At 46.5% G+C, this 19,569-nt stretch overlaps 1 protein-coding gene across 1 annotated transcript in view; it reads right to left on the minus strand.

The window, feature by feature from the left end:
- ANKRD45 (ankyrin repeat domain 45) overlaps positions 1–19,569 on the minus strand; it is a 137,343-nt gene that overhangs the window by 77,442 nt on the left and 40,332 nt on the right. The window lies entirely within an intron of this gene.

Genomic DNA, 19,569 nt, shown 5'->3' on the forward strand with positions numbered 1-19,569 from the left:
AGTCTTCCTCATATGCACATGTTAGCTCTGATCCTAGTTTCACAGTAGGTTTTGGACATCTTGTATTTAAAAGATGGGCCCTCCAGGGTCTCATCTGCTTTTGGGACTTTTTAGATGTAGGTGAAAAGATCCTTTGAGGAATTATGAAGGATGTATGCTATTTCTGAATCTGAGATCTTCTTTTACTTACAGGTTAAGCACTATATGTCCCAGAGGGGATGGCTGAGGACCCAGATGATTATGAACACTTTGAAAATATTTGGGCCTCTATGGGGAAAATAAAGGGTACTGTCAAGTTCTCAGGTTCAGAGCCCGCGGGGCCGGGCTCTGGAGCAAACGTGAGCCCTTGGGCTGCTGACGAGGAGCGACAGCAGCAGGCAAAACCCACCAACCAACACTGGGTAAGCACACCGGCAGGGACTGCAGACACTGCCCAGCGAACCGGAACACATGGACTGGAATCCCCCGGACTGGAGGACACAGGACTGGAACACACACCGGACCGGAACACACTGGACTGGAGCACACCAGACTGGAACACCCTGGACTGGTCCCCCGGACTGGAGGACACAGGACTGGAGCACACTGGACTGGTCCAACAGCTTCACCTGTACTTAGCTACTAAGCCCCCCAAGAGTTGAGCTCCTGGGTTCGAGTAGCCGACAGGACTTACTGGATACCGGATGACATAGGGACCAGGACTGGAAACAGAAGTGCTCCTAACCCTAAACTGATCTACGTGCTCCCAAGCCCTAAACCAGCAGGAGTGTTCCTAACAGTAAACTGACAAAAGGACTTCCTAAGCCCTATACTAAACAGGAGCTCCTAATCCCTGCTCAAGAAAGGGACTTCCTAAGCCCTAAACTAACAGAGCAGGGAACTAAACACAAAGCTAACACAGGTGCTACTAAGCACCAAGCTACAAGCAGAGCTTTACACTAATAAGCTAAACACAGAACTAACCAGCTACCTAAGCACTGCTCTAGCAAGCTAGATACAACTAACAAGGTGCTTCCAAAGCACTACTCTGGCAAGCAACCAGAAGAGCTCCTAGCACTAAAAGGGAAGACAGGGGAGCCACAAGGAAAAAACAGGGAAGCTAACACATAAGCCAAAAGTGATTGTAAATCACCAAACACCAACAGCAAAGACTGCAATGCTACCAATAGCACAAACACCAGAAGTACTTCTAACAGCAAACTCTGCAGTGTTCCTAACAACACCAAACCCAGGAGTACTTCTAATAGCAACAGAGCTTCCAAAGCCCTACACATAGCAATGCTTCCAAAACCAAGAGGGAAAAGCAGGGGAACCAAAGGGAAAAGCAGGAAAGCTAAACACATAGACACCAGTGCACACTGCACTAACACTAACCTGGACCTTAGCAAAAGCAAGCAGGGACCCTAGACACAATGTCAGAAGTGCACACTGCACCACCCTACCTAAAGCAAACACAACTGTTGCAAAGGCCCTGAAGGAAACAACACCACTTCCTTATCAAGGCCCTCCCAGATGATGTCACACTCCCTAGACCTAGGCAAAAGCACACTGACCCAGAGAGGCCCAACCCACACCAATGCAAAACCGTGAAACACTTGAAGCCAGTACACCCAAAGAGAGTTAGAGCAACTCAGGCAACACACACACAGCTGTAGTGAAGTGAGACAATTAACCCCATGCTGCTGGAAGCTGCCAGCACAGAGAGACAGAGCCAGCTCAGAAAGGAAAGAGAAAAGAAACAGAAGCCAGCTAAGAAGCTGACCCCCAGGAAAGAGGTAAGTTTGAGAGGGGTTCAGACCCCAATCATAACAGCACCTCCCCCTCAAGGCTCCCGTGTCCCCACGGGAGCTCCAGGTCTCAAAAGACAATTTAGGTCTCCATGGGTAGCTGTGATGAAATCTCCCAATGGGTTTCACAACATAAATCTGGGCGGCAGGGCAGGACGTGACAAGTACATCTGGAACTAGGAAACCAGAATGGCTTTGGCCGCCACGAGGCTCTTTAGAACGGCTGCTAGGCAGGATCAGAGCCTTGGATGCAACAAGCGGAGTTCTATTCAACAGGAACCATCTCCTGAAGGAGTCCACAACTTCCTTGACTTCCTGGCACTCCACTGTAGCAGCCAGAACTGGGCTAGAGCCCACACCCATCCTGGAATCTGAAGCCAGACAGGAACTCGAACTGGACTTCAGACTAGACCTTGCCCCTTGGCTGGAGCTGGAACTCAGAAGGAGTTCAAAATCTTGGCAGAAATGGGAACTCGGAGTAGACTCAGCATCTTGCCTGAGACTGCAACCTGGTCCGGCCTCAGCATCTTGGCCGGAACTGCCACTCAACTCGGACTCAGCATCTTGGCTGGACTTGGTACTCAGCATAGACTCAGCATCTTGGCTGGCACTGGAACTCGCTCCGGACTCAGCATCTTGGCTGGAACTGCAACTTGACCCAGACTCAGCCTCTTGACCGGGACTGCAACTTGACCCAGACTCAGCATCTTGCCTGGGACTGGAACTCCAGCTTGACCCGGACTCAGCCTCTTGCCTGGAACTGGAACTCCAACTTGGCCCGGACTCAGCATCTTGCCTGGGACTGGAACTCCAACTTGACCTGGACTCAGCATCTTGGCCGGGACGGCAACTCTCACCGGACTCAGCATCTTGGCCGGGACTGTAACTTGACCCGGACTCTGCATCTTGCCCGGGACTGTAACTCAATTCTGATTCGGCATCTCGGCTGAACTCTGCACCCGGTGCAGACTCAGCACTCATCGTGGACTCGTCATCTTGGCTGGGCTCTGCACTCGGTGTAGACTCAGCACTCATCGTGGACTCATTGTCTCGGCTGGACTCTGTACTCAGTGCAGATTCAGCACTCATCGTGGACTCAGTATCTCGGCTGGCCTCTACACTCAGTGCAGACTCAGCACTCATCATGGACTCATCACTCGGTGTAGACTCAGCATCCCGGCTGGGACTGCAACTCGATCCAGACTCAGCATCTTGACTGGAACTACAACTCGATCCAGACTCAGCATCTTGACTGGAACTGCAACTCGCTCCAGACTCAGCATCTTGACTGCCAATGCTGCAACTCACTCCAGACTCAGCATCTTGACTGGAACTACAACTCGATCCAGACTCAGCATCTTGACTGCCAATGCTGCAACTCACTCCAGACTCAGCATCTTGACTGGAACTACAACTCGATCCAGACTCAGCATCTTGACTGGAACTCCAACTCGATCCAGACTCAGCATCTTGACTGGAACTACCACTCGATCCAGACTCCGCATCTTGACTGGAACTCCAACTCGATCCAGACTCCGCATCTTGACTGGAACTCCAACTCGATCCAGACTCAGCATCTTGACTGGAACTCCAACTCGATCCAGACTCAGCATCTTGACTGGAACTGCAACTCGATCCAGACTCAGCATCTTGACTGGAACTACCACTCGATCCAGACTCCGCATCTTGACTGGAACTCCAACTCGATCCAGACTCAGCATCTTGACTGGAACTACAACTCTCAGCATCTTGACTGGAACTACAACTCGATCCAGACTCAGCATCTTGACTGGAACTACAACTCGATCCAGACTCAGCATCTTGACTGCCAATGCTGCAACTCACTCCAGACTCAGCATCTTGACTGGAACTACAACTCGATCCAGCCTCAGCATCTTGACTGGAACTACAACTCAATCCAGACTCAGCACCTTGACTGGAACTGCAACTCGATCCAGACTCAGCATCTTGACTGCCAATGCTGCAACTCACTCCAGACTCAGCATCTTGACTGCCAATGCTGCAACTCACTCCGGACTCAGCATCTTGGCTGCCCCTGCTGCAACTCGCTCCGGACTCAGCATCTTGGCTGTCACTCCTGCAACTCGCTCCGGACTCAGCATCTCGGCTGTCACTGCTGCAACTCGCTCCGGACTCAGCATCTCGGCTGTCACTGCTGCAACTCGCTCCGGACTCAGCATCTGGGCTGGAACTCAGTGTGGACTCAGAAGCTTGGCAGACAAAGCCCTTCAGGTTGGACTCAGAAGTTTGTCGGGAAAAATCAGGAAGCCACCTTCTTTCAGCTTGGGCTTCAGGAGTATCCCGTAGGGTTGGCTCCGAGAGGAGTTGGAAGCGGTAAAAGAACAGCTTGGTAGAGGGATCAATAGCAGAAACTGGGTTTTCTTCGAACCCAAGCCAGGAGACACGCCTTCTTTCCGCTGCAGCTTCAGGAGTATTCTTCAGGGCTGGATCAGACAAAAGTGCAACCCGGTAATCCTGGAGTGTCAGAAACGGATCCAGATCAAAAATGGGGTTGGAACTGGGATCCAAACTGGTACTAGGAGGCCTGGTTTGAAGCGCCACTTGAACTGGACTCCGAGGCTTGCGTGGAGGCGCCATCTGGACTGGCACCGGAGGCTCGGTGAGAAGCCCCTCTCGGACTGGAATCGGAGGCTCGGCCAGCAGCGTCCCACAGACTGCACTCTGAAGCTTGGCTGGACGTGCTGCTCGGACTGGATTCAGAGGCTTGTCTAGGCGCGCTGCTTGAACGGGACTGGACCCCTGCTGGGCCCAGAGCGTGGAATTCCCAAGACGTCTCCTCTCAGCGACAGCTTCAGGAGTATCCCACAAAGCTGGATTCAAGACCAGGCTGCGGCGATATTCAGCGAGCGTGATAAAAGGGTCCATATCTGAAATTGGGTTTTCAGCAATTCCAAGCCACCGGACACGTTTTCTCTCAGCTGCCGCTTCAGGGGTCTTCTTCAAAACAGGATGAGACAAAAGTTTCCCACGATACTGACGAAGAGTCATAGAAGGATCAAGAACAACGATGGAGCTGGACCCCAGCTGGGTCAGCTGGGCAGGGGTTCTTGCCGGGCTCATGGCCTTTGCAATCTGTCAAGTTCTCAGGTTCAGAGCCCGCGGGGCCGGGCTCTGGAGCAAACGTGAGCCCTTGGGCTGCTGACGAGGAGCGACAGCAGCAGGCAAAACCCACCAACCAACACTGGGTAAGCACACCGGCAGGGACTGCAGGCACTGCCCAGCGAACCGGAACACATGGACTGGAATCCCCCGGACTGGAGGACACAGGACTGGAACACACACCGGACCGGAACACACTGGACTGGAGCACACCAGACTGGAACACCCTGGACTGGTCCCCCGGACTGGAGGACACAGGACTGGAGCACACTGGACTGGTCCAACAGCTTCACCTGTACTTAGCTACTAAGCCCCCCAGAGTTGAGCTCCTGGGTTCGAGTAGCCGACAGGACTTACTGGATACCGGATGACATAGGGACCAGGACTGGAAACAGAAGTGCTCCTAACCCTAAACTGATCTACGTGCTCCCAAGCCCTAAACCAGCAGGAGTGTTCCTAACAGTAAACTGACAAAAGGACTTTCTAAGCCCTATACTAAACAGGAGCTCCTAATCCCTGCTCAAGAAAGGGACTTCCTAAGCCCTAAACTAACAGAGCAGGGAACTAAACACAAAGCTAACACAGGTGCTACTAAGCACCAAGCTACAAGCAGAGCTTTACACTAATAAGCTAAACACAGAACTAACCAGCTACCTAAGCACTGCTCTAGCAAGCTAGATACAACTAACAAGGTGCTTCCAAAGCACTACTCTGGCAAGCAACCAGAAGAGCTCCTAGCACTAAAAGGGAAGACAGGGGAGCCACAAGGAAAAAACAGGGAAGCTAACACATAAGCCAAAAGTGATTGTAAATCATCAAACACCAACAGCAAAGACTGCAATGCTACCAATAGCACAAACACCAGAAGTACTTCTAACAGCAAACTCTGCAGTGTTCCTAACAACACCAAACCCAGGAGTACTTCTAATAGCAACAGAGCTTCCAAAGCCCTACACATAGCAATGCTTCCAAAACCAAGAGGGAAAAGCAGGAAAGCTAAACACATAGACACCAGTGCACACTGCACCAACACTAACCTGGACCTTAGCAAAAGCAAGCAGGGACCCTAGACACAATGTCAGAAGTGCACACTGCACCACCCTACCTAAAGCAAACACAACTGTTGCAAAGGCCCTGAAGGAAACAACACCACTTCCTTATCAAGGCCCTCCCTGATGATGTCACACTCCCTAGACCTAGGCAAAAGCACATTGACCCAGAGAAGCCCAACCCACACCAATGCAAAACCGTGAAACACTTGAAGCCAGTACACCCAAAGAGAGTTAGAGCAACTCAGGCAACACACACACAGCTGTAGTGAAGTGAGACAATTAACCCCATGCTGCTGGAAGCTGCCAGCACAGAGAGACAGAGCCAGCTCAGAAAGGAAAGAGAAAAGAAACAGAAGCCAGCTAAGAAGCTGACCCCCAGGAAAGAGGTAAGTTTGAGAGGGGTTCAGACCCCAATCATAACAGGTACAATCTCTAGTCTGTACAAATTTATTAGGGGGTCTAAATTTCAGAAATTTACATATATGAAACAATGGGAACAAGATCTTGAGATGGAACTGACTGAGCATGAGTGGAAAGCTATATGTAGAGAAGTTAAAAAGGCCTCATTATGTGTACTTATGAAGGAAAACGCATGTAAAGTATTAACAGGATGGTACTACACCCCTGTAAGAATACAAGCAACGTTCCGTACATCCTCCAATGTTTGTTGGCGTTGTGGCATGGAAAGGGGAACTTTTCTACACATATGGTGGTCTTGTGACCAGATTCGGGCCTTTTGGGAGATAGTTGTTGCCAGGATCGCTACACACACGGGCAACGCTTTCTCTTGTGATCTAAAGTGGTGTTTATTAGGATTGGGTAACAGAAGGGGCCTGAAGTGGCAGAGACGCCTTAAAAGAATGTGTCTTGCTGCAGGCATGATGGTCATTGCTAACCATTGGAAACGGTCGGAGGGTCTGACCGAACTTGATTGGATATTAAAACTTTCCCTGATCGGAGAGTTGGAAAGACTTACAGAAATGAGATTGGGACTCTATGATCAGACTTCTGATCTGTGGATACATTTTGCAGCTCTAATTCAACATTCCTAAGAGGGAAACTAAAAGGGGGTGGGTGGGGGGAGGGCAGGAGATAATTGTTCAATAAGATGTGGTTGAATACTTTTGGCTGTATTACCAAATATTTGTTTGATTCAACAAGTTTAGTTGTATTGAGCATAAAGTGTTTGTATAACTTTCATATATTCAATAAAAAATTTTACGTTAAAAAAAAAAATGAAAGACCCTGACATGGAGAGATTTTTAAGAATTCCCACAGAATTTATTTCTAGTTTAGCTACAATAGAACTCACAGAGACTTTCTGTTTTGAGGATTCTTTTTATCAACAGAAAACAGGGACTGCAATGGGTTCCACAATGGCTCCTTTGGTAGTCAGAAGTAAAAGAAAAAAGCAGCCAAAAGGAATTGACCAGTGTGAGATAACTGGTTATCTCCGCTGAATGTCTGTGGTCAGCAACAAAAAGTTAACTAGCCATATCGCGTTATAACCAGCAATACTCAGCGCTGACTGGCTAAGTTTAGCGGGCAAATCGGATTGCATAAATAGCAGCACTATCTTTGCCCGCTATTAAAATTAACCAGCCAGTGATGAATATTCACTTAGCCAGTTAAGTTAGCACCAGCCAAAACAAAAACCTGGATATTCAATGTCGATCACTGGAAATGACCCAGCATTGAATATCCAGGGTCAGCGCCGACTGCAGCACTTATGTGGGCTTCTTCCCACTGGTTGAAAATCGGCCTCTGTATATCAAAATACTAACAAACCATGAACCATGTAATTGAGAATTAATATGAAAAAGCAGTTTCTGAAGACAGAGAATTGCTTCTCAAATCCAATATCAAACCTAACAGCAAGAGAATTGTGTACACTATTGGGCTCATGTCCGAAAGAGAAGGGCGCCCATCTTTCGACACAAATCGGGAGATGGGCGTCCTTCTCCCAGGGTCGCCCAAATCGGCTAAATCGAAAGCCGATTTTGGATGCCCTCAACTGCTTTCCATCACGGTGATGACCAAAGTTCCCAGGGGTGTGTCAGAAGCATACTGAAGGCGGGACTGGGGCATGCTTAACACATGGGCGTCCTCGGCCGATAATGGAAAAAAGAAGGGCGTCCTTGACGAACACTTGGAGACTTTACTTGGTCCTTTTTTTTATGACCAAGCCACAAAAATGTGCCCTAAATGACCAGATGACCACCGGAGGGAATTGGAGATGACCTCCCCCTACTTTCCCAGTGGTGACTAACCCCCTCCCACCCTAAAAAAAAAACTTTAAAAATATTTTCCAGCCTCTATGCCAGCCTCAAATATCATACCCAGCTCCATGACAGCAGTATGCAGATCCCTGGAGCAGTTTTAGTGGGTACTGCAGTGCACTTCAGGCAGGCGGACCCAGGCCCATCCCCCCCTACCTGTTAAACTTCTGGTGGTAAATGTGAACCCTCCAAAACCCACCAGAACTCACTGTACCCAAACCTAGATGCCCCTCCTTCATCCCTAAGGGCTATGGTAGTGGTGTACAGTTGTGGGTAGTGGGGTTTTGGGGGCTCAGCACACAAGGTAAGGGAGCTATGCACCTGGGAGCTTTTTCTGAAGTCCACTGCAGTGCCCCCTTGGGTGCCTGGTTGGTGTCCTGGCATGTCAGGGGGACCAGTGCACTACGAATGCTGGCTCCTCCCATGACCAAAGGGCTTGGATTTGGTCATTTCTGAGATGGGCGTCCTCGGTTTCCATTATCGCCAAAAATCGGGGACGACCATCTCTAGGGACGACCACCTCTAAGGTTGACCTAAATGTGGAGATTTGGGCGTCCCCGATCGTATTATTGAAATGAAAGATGGCCACCCATCTTGTTTCGAAAATACAGGTTTCCCCACCCCTTCGCAGGGACGTCCTGCGAGGACGCCTTCAGGAAAACTTGGGCGCCCCGTTCGATTATGCCCCTCCACGCCTTTTTACATTTATTTAAATAATATTTTAAGTACCTTATAAAGCATTGGCATATTATCCAAAATTTAGACCGCTTTTCTGATAAGAGACTTTTTGTACCCTATAAAACAGAGAAGGATATTTTGATGTCTTCACTGTTAACCGGTTCTTCCAATAGTAAGATACAACTACCATAAGGACATTTTAAAATATAGAAGGGGCTCAGTTTGTAATGTAAATATTAAAACAAAGATATCTGTGCATCCCATGTCAGGAGAAAGATTGAACTTAGACAGTTCTCCAACTTCAGAAGTGAAGGAGATATTTATGCTGCAATTTTATTTATTTATTTGTAGCATTTATACCCCGCTCTTTCCCGTTCGATAGCAGGTTCAGTGCGGCTTACATGGTATGGTACATGGAGGGGCATAATTGAACGAAAACGCCTATCTCCATGGGCGTTTATCTCCGAGAACGGGTCCGTGAAGGGGCGGACCGAACCGTATTTTGGGAAAAAATAGACGCCCATGTTTTATTCAACAATGTGTGAGCTGGGCGTTTTTGTTTTTCAGCGATAATGGAAAATGAAAGCGCCCAGCTCAAAAACGAATAAATCCAAGGCATTTGTTCGTGGGAGGGGCCAGGATTCGTAGTGCACTGGTCCCCCTCACATGCCAGGACATCAACCGGGCACCCTAGGGGGCACTTTTACAAAACCAAACAAAAAGGTAAAAGAGCTCCCAGGTGCATAGCACCCTTCCCTTGTGTGTTGAGCCCCCCAAATCCCCCTCAAAACCCACTGCCCACAAGTCTACACCATTACTATAGCCCTAAGGGGTGAAGGGGGGCACCTACATGTGGGTACAGTGGGTTTGGGGGGGTTGGACGACTAATAAGCATTAAGCAGCACAATTGTAACAGGTAGGGGGGATGGGCCTGGGTCCACCTGCCTGAAGTCCACTGCACCCCCTAACAACTCCTCCAGTGACCTGCATACTGCTGCCAGGGAGGTGGGTATGACATTTGAGGGTGAAAATAAAAAGTTGAGAAACTTCATTTTTTGTGGTGGGAGGGGGTTAGTGACCACTGGGGGAGTCAGGGGAGGTCATCCCCGATTCCCTCCAGTGGTCATCTGGTCATTTAGGGCACTTTTTGGGGCCTTATTCGTGAATAAACAGGGTCCAGGAAAAGTGTCCTAAATTCTAGCTAAAAACGCATACTTTTTTCCCATTATCGGTGAAATGCGCCCATCTCTGTTCGGCAGATAACCACGCCCCAGTTCCGCCTTCGCCACACCTCTGTCACGCCCCCATCAACTTTGTCCGCATCCGCGACGGATTACAGTTGAAAACGTCCAAAAATCGGCTTTCGATTATACCGCTTTATTCGTTTTTGTGAGATAAACGTCCATCTCCCGATTTAGGTCGGAACTTGGGCGTTTTTCTCATTCGATTATAAGCAGGAAAGTAGCACAGAGTTAATACAAAGTATGGAACAAAGTATCCGAGATGACATAGTTACATAGGGTGTGGTACAAAGTATCACAGAATTAATACAATGCAAGAGACAAAGTATCTGAGATGACATGGTTACATAGAGTAGGTCAATAGTAAGAGATGTGGGGAAAGGAATTGGTGTTTGGGTAATACTAGTGTTGTGGAGTTAGGATGGTTCATTTGGGTAGGCTTGTTTGAAGAGGTAAGTCTTCAGTAGTTTCCGGAAGGGTAGGTGTTCAATTGTTTTCCTGATGTGTCGAGGTATGGCATTCCAGAGTTGGCTGCTTATAACAGAGAAGTTGGATGCGTAGTAGGTTTTGTATTTGAGGCCTTTGCAGTTGGGAAGATGGAGATTGAGATACGTTTGAGAAGATTTGAGCCAGTTCCTGGGTGGAAGATCGATCAGGTTGGACATATAGCTTGGAGATTCGCCATGGAGGATCTTGTGGATCATTGTGTGGGCTTTGAAGTTTACAGTGGGGGAAATAAGTATTTGATCCCTTGCTGATTTTGTAAGTGTGCCCACTGACAAAGACATGAGCAGCCCATAATTGAAGGGTAGGTTATTGGTAACAGTGAGAGATAGCACATCACAAATTAAATCCGGAAAATCACATTGTGGAAAGTATATGAATTTATTTGCATTCTGCAGAGGGAAATAAGTATTTGATCCCTCTGGCAAACAAGACCTAATACTTGGTGGCAAAACCCTTGTTGGCAAGCACAGCGGTCAGACGTCTTCTGTAGTTGATGATGAGGTTTGCACACATGTCAGGAGGAATTTTGATCCACTCCTCTTTGCAGATCATCTCTAAATCATTAAGAGTTCTGGGCTGTCACTTGGCAACTCGCAGCTTCAGCTCCCTCCATAAGTTTTCAATGGGATTAAGGTCTGGTGACTGGCTAGGCCACTCCATGACCCTAATGTGCTTCTTCCTGAGCCACTCCTTTGTTGCCTTGGCTGTATGTTTTGGGTCATTGTCGTGCTGGAAGACCCAGCCACGACCCATTTTTAAGGCCCTGGCGGAGGGAAGGAGGTTGTCACTCAGAATTGTACGGTACATGGCCCCATCCATTCTCCCATTGATGCGGTGAAGTAGTCCTGTGCCCTTAGCAGAGAAACACCCCCAAAACATAACATTTCCACCTCCATGCTTGACAGTGGGGACGGTGTTCTTTGGGTCATAGGCAGCATTTCTCTTCCTCCAAACACGGCGAGTTGAGTTCATGCCAAAGAGCTCAATTTTTGTCTCATCTGACCACAGCACCTTCTCCCAATCACTCTCCGCATCATCCAGGTGTTCACTGGCAAACTTCAGACGGGCCGTCACATGTGCCTTCCGGAGCAGGGGGACCTTGCGGGCACTGCAGGATTGCAATCCGTTATGTCGTAATGTGTTACCAATGGTTTTCGTGGTGACAGTGGTCCCAGCTGCCTTGAGATCATTGACAAGTTCCCCCCTTGTAGTTGTAGGCTGATTTCTAACCTTCCTCATGATCAAGGATACCCCACGAGGTGAGATTTTGCGTGGAGCCCCAGATCTTTGTCGATTGACAGTCATTTTGTACTTCTTCCATTTTCTTACTATGGCACCAACAGTTGTCTCCTTCTCGCCCAGCGTCTTACTGATGGTTTTGTAGCCCATTCCAGTCTTGTGCAGGTGTATGATCTTGTCCCTGACATCCTTAGACAGCTCCTTGCTCTTGGCCATTTTGTAGAGGTTAGAGTCTGACTGATTCACTGAGTCTGTGGACAGGTGTCTTTCATACAGGTGACCATTGCCGACAGCTGTCTGTCATGCAGGTAACGAGTTGATTTGGAGCATCTACCTGGTCTGTAGGGGCCAGATCTCTTACTGGTTGGTGGGGGATCAAATACTTATTTCCCTCTGCAGAATGCAAATAAATTCATATACTTTCCACAATGTGATTTTCCGGATTTAATTTGTGATGTGCTATCTCTCACTGTTACCAATAACCTACCCTTCAATTATGGGCTGCTCATGTCTTTGTCAGTGGGCACACTTACAAAATCAGCAAGGGATCAAATACTTATTTCCCCCACTGTATGCATTCCTTGATGGGGAGCCAGTGAAGTTTTTCCCGTAACGGTGTCGCGCTTTCGAATCGTGATTTGCCAAAGATGAGTCTAGCTGCTGTGTTTTGGATGGTTTGGAGTTTTTTCATGATTTGGGCTTTACAACCGATGAAGATGCTGTTGCAGGAGTCGGCATTGGTGAGCACAGTGGATTGTACTAGATTGCGGAAAGTTTTCTGTGGGAGGAATGGTTTTACTCTTTTCAGTACCCACATCATGTTGCAATCTTATCTACATTGGAAAAGTTAACTGGCAGCTAAAGTAAAGACTGATAGAACACAGGAGCACTATAAAAAGATCCTGTTGTGACAAGCTTTTAGTGGAACATTTACTTCTTATGGGACATCAGTTTGAAAACTATCAGTTTTGCGAATTGTCAATGCCAAGACCTTCCTGGACGGGAGGGAATGTGGCCGATTTGTTGTTAAAAATGGAACAGCATCTTGTAAACAAGTTCAACAGAGTAGCACCAAATGGCTTCAACCAACCACACGTCTGCTTTCATACTGATTTAATTACAAACCATATTTAATTTATAAGAACATTTGACATTTAATCCTTGCCCTGTGTAAACATATGACATCTTTTACATTATTATCACAGATTCTTATTAGGTTTGGTTTTTATGCACAATAATGACCTACATTTGTTTGTTTATTTATTCTTGCATCCCACTATTTTCCAAAAACTAGTTTTGGTTCAAAGTGGCTTACAATTTACAGTTTGGCGGAGTTACAGTGATGTATTACAGTTACAATGTGGTGTGGAACATCGGTATCATATTAGTTAACCATAGAATTTCTTGAACAGGTAGGTCTTAATTCTTTTCTGAAATGAAGGTAGTTTGTGATTTTTCTTGTGACCTTGGGTATTGAATTCCACCATTTGGACCCCAGATAACTAAACCCAGCCTTGTATATGGATTTGTAAATTATGTTTCTGTATTTGGGTAGATGAAGTAGTAGGTAGCTTCTGGTTTTGGGACTTGAGTTTCTTGGGGATAGTTCAATCAGGAGTTGCATGTAATTGAGAGACATGCCAAATAGCATTTTGAAAATGAGAGTGCTAGCTTTGAAAAATAATCTTGCCTTAATTGGGAGCCAGTGTAGTTTCGTATTTCGACATCAATATCATTCTTGCTGCCGTGTTTTGAACGGTTTGCAGCAATTTTAGTATGTTCTCTTTGCACCCTACATACACTGCATTACAATAGTCTAGTTGTGACAATATCATTAATTGAACTATTAGATGAAATGATTGTCTGGGAAAATAGCCTCTAATCCTTCTCAGTTTCCATAGTGTTTTGAAACTTTTTGATGCGAGTATTGATACTTGAAAAAAATACCTTCCAGTCAATTATAGTATTTAAGCCTTTTGGTTTTACTAAGCTCGCTACACAGGAAGTACCACTGGGCTACCGCAGCAGCCTAGCGGTACTTCCCACCTCTAGCACTCCGTCATTTCCGGCGTTACAAAAATTTATTATTGTAGCGCTGGAGTGCACCCGGAAGTAACTGGGCAGTGCCATCTACTGACAGTTACCACCAGGTTAACACAGGAGCCCTTACCACCACCTCAATGGGTGGCGGTAAGGGCTCCCCCCCAAAAGAGCCATGCAGGAAGAGCCTGGCCATTTCCAGTAGGACAGCAAAAGGTCCTACTACAAAAAGGTCCTACTACAAAACCAAATTAGGACCGGACTACAAAGATATGAAGAAACTATTCCAACTTGTAAATAAGTTACTAGACACCACCCCTATCACCAGAACCAACACAGACATCCCACCCGCAGACAAACTTGCTAACTACTTTAACGAAAAAATAATAAAACTACACAGCACACTTCCTCATCACAATACCGACATCGAAATCTTTTTCAATGATCTGGACCCATTATCTGAAGGATACCCAGCTGACCGCATTTGGACAACACTTAATCTCCTCAGCACTGAATCAGTTACACAAGCGACTCACAGGTTTGCCAAGACCCACTGCAAACTGGATACATGTCCCAGTCATCTACTCAAGTCTGCCCCAGACCGCTTCATAGCAGACCTTACATCCCATCTAAACTTCATGTTACAACATGGTCTCTTCCCTGAGGAATATGGCAACATCCTACTCACCCCAATACCAAAAGACGCCAAGAAAAGCACAAACGATATCACGAATGACCGCCCAGTTGCATCTATCCCATTAGTAGTAAAAATGATGGAGAGCTTAGTGACTAAACAGCTTATGGAATACCTGGACAAGTTCTCAATACTACATAATTCACAATCGGGATTCTGATCCCACCATAGCACCGAAACTATCCTAGTCAGCCTCCTGGCCAAATTCAAGCAGGAGATTGCCACAGGCAAAAGCATACTCCTTCTCCAGTTCGACATGTCGAGCGCATTCGACATGGTAAACCACAACATACTACTAAGAATACTAGGCCACTTCGGGATTGAAGGAAACGTACTTAACTGGATCAAAGGCTTTCTAACTACCAGACCTTATCAAGTAAAATCAAAGTCAAACATATCACCACCGTGGAAAGCAGTTTGCGGAGTACCTCAAGGATCACCATTATCACCAATACTCTTCAACATGATGTTGATTCCACTGGCACAGTCCTTATCCAACCGAGGCCTTAACCCCTTCATTTATGTAGATGATGTTACAATATACATCCCCTTCAGACATGATCTGACAGAAATAACCAACAAAATCTATGATAGTCTGAACATCATGGACTCCTGGGCAAACTCATTCCAACTGAAACTGAACACCGAAAAAAACGCATTGCCTCATCCTTTCCTCTCCATACAACAAATACAAACCCACAACCATAAATAATCCAGGACATACCCTCCCTACCTCGGACAGTTTGAAAATACTCGGTGTCACACTCGATCGCAACCTCACCCTCGACAGTCAAGGAAACTCTGTAACAAAGAAAATGTTCTATACAATGTGGAAGCTCAAATGATTAAAACCTTTCTTCCCAAGAGCAACTTTTTGATACCTAATACAATCAATGGTCCTAAGCCATGCAGATTATTGCAACGGAATCTACGCGGGCTGCAAAGAATAACTCATAAAAAACTCCAGACCACCCAAAATACAGCAGCCAGGCTGATATTCAGCAAAACACGCTTCGAAAGTGCCAAACCCCTCCGAGAAAAGTTGCATTGGCTCCCAATCAAACAACGGATCATCTTCAAAATCTGCACCTTAGTCCACAAAATCATATACGGCGTAGTCCAAGAATACATGACAGACCTCATAGACGTACCAATAAGAAACAAAGTCAGATCATCAAGATCCTACCTAAACCTACACTACCCAAATTGCAAAGGACTGAAATACAAAACAACTTAAGGGGCTCGTTTTCAAAGCACTTAGCCTTCCAAAGTTCCATAGGTTTCTATGGAACTATGCAAGGCTAAGTGCTGTGAAAATATGCCTCATATGCAGCCGGCTTCTCTTACATAAGCGCACAACTATGGAATGGGCTCCCAAAAGCTGTGAAAACAATCCACGACCACTTGAACTTCACTAAAAACCAACCTCTTCAAAAAGGCCTACCCCAACGACCCCACGTAACCCTCTTCACCTACCAACACAGCATGACTATGATCACACAGGACAACACGCAATCTTCATTCATTTCGACCCTCCACTTATACATCATACGATCACTATACAACTTTGTATTTGTTATCCACCGACTGGGCAAACGCCTTTGACAGTACTATGTAAGCCACATTGAGCCTGCAAATAAGTGGGAAAATGTGGGGTACAAATGCAATAAATAAATTCCCTTTTACCAGCTGCAGTAAAAGGGGGCCTCGGTGAACGTGTAAAACATGTGCCAACGCCAGCACCGGCCCCCTTTTGCTGCAGCTTGGTAAAAGTGGCCCAGAGATTTAACCCCTGATCTTTTGGGTATGTTTGGGACTTTTAATTAATTTAATTCACCTTCTCATTAACATTTGGGTATGTTCTGGACTTTCACCTTCTCATGAACATTTTACATGTGGCACACATTACCCCCTCTTTCACAAAGCCATGTTAGCGGCTGCAGGTGTGGTAATGCCAACACAGCCCATTCAAAGTAAATGAGCTATGTCAGCATTGCTGTGCGGCTTTGTAAAAAGGGAAGTAAGTTATTCATTTATATATGTTCCATATATTTTTACTTGTGTGAACTGTCAGTATAATTTTATTTAAGCTATATTATGGTTTTAATTAGAATGTTAATTAGAATGTGTCAAAATTCTGCTGCACGACTAATATTCCGCCAGTGTCGTTATGCTCATATTAGCTCTCTCCTCAAGTCACTTCATTGGCTCCCTATCCGTTTCCACATTCAGTTCAAACTCCTCTTACTGACTTACAAATGCATTCACTCTGCAGCTCCTCAGTACCTCTCCACTCTCATCTCCCCTACACTCCTCCCCGGGAACTCCGCTCACTGGGCAAATTTCTCTTATCTGCACCCTTCTCCTCCACCGCTAACTCCAGACTCCGTTCCTTCTATCTTGCTGCACCTTATGCCTGGAATAAACCTCCTGAGCCGGTACGCCAAGCCTCATCTCTGGCCATCTTCAAATCTAAGCTAAAAACCCACCTCTTCGATGCTGCTTTTAACTCCTAAACCTAACCCTTCAACTGTCCCCTATCCCTGATATGTCCTGCCTGTCCTAACCCTTATCCCTTACTTGTCCTGTCTGTCTGTCATAATTAGATTGTAAGCTCTATCGAGCAGGGACTATCTCTCCATGTTCAAGTGTGAAGCGCTGCGTATGTCCGGTAGCGCTATAGAAATGATAAGTAGTAGTAGTAGTAGTAATATCCTATATAATAAAACTCACCCTCAACGTTCTGAAGACACTGACTTCAGTGAAGCCAAGCCACTGACGTCAATTTCTTCAAAACGGGTTCGAAGGGTTCGTGGTGGTGAAGCCACCGAAATCGCCAAGTCTCGGGGCCCCGCCCTCGCATCAAACGTGATGACGTCAAGGGCGGAGCAATGGCGTCACACACCGAGGGCAGAGCAATGGCGTACGGTGCGTTCAGGAGGTGCGGAGCAATGGCGTCAGAACGACGAAGGGGTCGGCAGGTAGGTAGGGAGGGAGGGAGGGAGAAGGGGGGGGTGTTGGGGAGGAAAACCTTGCTAGCGCCCGTTTCATTTGCTCCAGAAATGGGCCTCTTTTACTAGTACATGTATAATTTTGGTTTTAAATGCTTATTAGATTCCATTTAGATTTACTTATGGTTTGGGTTTTTTTTTAATTTTACTAACATGAATTCCCTATGCATTTAGTTATCTTAACAGTTTTTCTTGCCTCTGATGCAGCCCATTCAAGGGCAAAACATGGCCACGTCGAGCTTGTTTTTTTAATTATCCATGTGTTATAGTGATAAAATAGATGATAAGACTGATTATCTGGTCTGCTCTTTTATCGTCATTCACATGGGTATATAAGTGTCAGATGTGTTAAGTGTTTGAAAGTTGTGGCAGGAGGGTGGCTCATGAGCAAGTAAATGTATGTGAGCTTATTAGTGGGTTAAGCAAGTGTGCAAAAGCTGAGTATGCCCTGCTGCAAAGCAGTGCTGTCGAGAGACACAGTCGGGCCCAGGGCAGAGCCGCCAGTTCCCCCCCCCCCCCACACACACTTGGGCCACCGCCACCTCTACCCGCTCCACTCAGGCTGCCGCCCCTGCCCCCCCTTACCTTCCTGCATCTGCTCTTTCCTGTCTGTTATTCTCATGCTCCTGTGTGCCAGGACCCAGGTTATTTCTTTAACGCAATCACCTGGGTCCCGACACACAGGAGCAGGAGACAGACCCTGGTGCCATGACCTCTTTGGAGACCACCAGACCCAGGGTAACTTCCCCTCCCCACCCCCCTCCTGGCAACCTTGCTGCAAACAGGGAGTGAATAGGAAGGAGGGGATGTGATTTAAGAATGATAAATAGTTTCAATGGATGGGAGGGCTCTGTCACCCCTTACTCCAATTTAGTCCCCCCTCCCCTATTTGTATCTCCTTTTCTTATAAAGACAGATAGTTTGGGCTTTTTGCCTGCTGTTCTGCTCTCTGCACTTCTTCAACAGGCAAGACTGATTCCCTACTTGCCAGCTGCTCACAACTTGGGCAGGTGAGGCACAAATCAATATACAACGCAAACCTGCCACTAATGTTCAACAGACGGGGTTGGACACCTCTGCCAGCTCTCTCTCTTTGCCACAATAGTGTGCAACTCAGTGCCTGCAGAATTCTGTCTCTTTATGCACCATGCAAACAAAGTTGTATGTACTGATGGACGGACAGATGATTGATCCTCAAAAACATGTCTAAAAAGGTTTGAAATATGCACACATCCATCAAATGTAACAAATAATACAAATAAATTATTTTGGAGGGTAGTTTCTTTCACCACACACATAATTATGAGAAGTCATGGGAATTAAGGATTCTTTCATCTCAGGATTACATTAGCAGAATATGCTGCATTGCAGGGTTATTCTACAATATGTGACCGTCTCTGGGAAAAGGTGACTAAAGTAGCAGATCCAAAATGTTGAGACTGGGTAATTTTTCATGTCACATGTTTGAACTTCTTGTAACCTTTTTATTTTTTCACTTAAAAGGATGGGGTTTGGACTGTTCTATTACAAACTGTTTGCTCTAACAGAATTCATTCAAACCTAATTTTTGTGTGTGTGGTGACTTTAGTCACCTTTCCCCAGAGATTGTCACATATATGGGCAAGTCACGTAACCCTCCATTGCCCCATGTAAGCCGCATTGAGCCTGCCATGACTGGGAAAGCACGGGGTACAAATGTAATAAAAAAAAAAAATATATATATATCCCAGTCAGAAGTATTAAAGTCTTTTGCATTTTCACAGTAGGACAGGCAGGTGGAGCTGAGTGAGAAATCAGGACCACGGTGATAATGTGAAGAGCACTGCTAGGATCTGCAGGAGCTCAGGAACTTTCACAGTGTCTGTCCATGCTGGATTTGTCTCAGCCTTGCACAAGTTGG

The sequence above is a fragment of the Microcaecilia unicolor genome, chromosome 6 (genome assembly GCF_901765095.1).
Source record: "Microcaecilia unicolor chromosome 6, aMicUni1.1, whole genome shotgun sequence".
Lineage (NCBI taxonomy): Eukaryota > Metazoa > Chordata > Amphibia > Gymnophiona > Siphonopidae > Microcaecilia > Microcaecilia unicolor.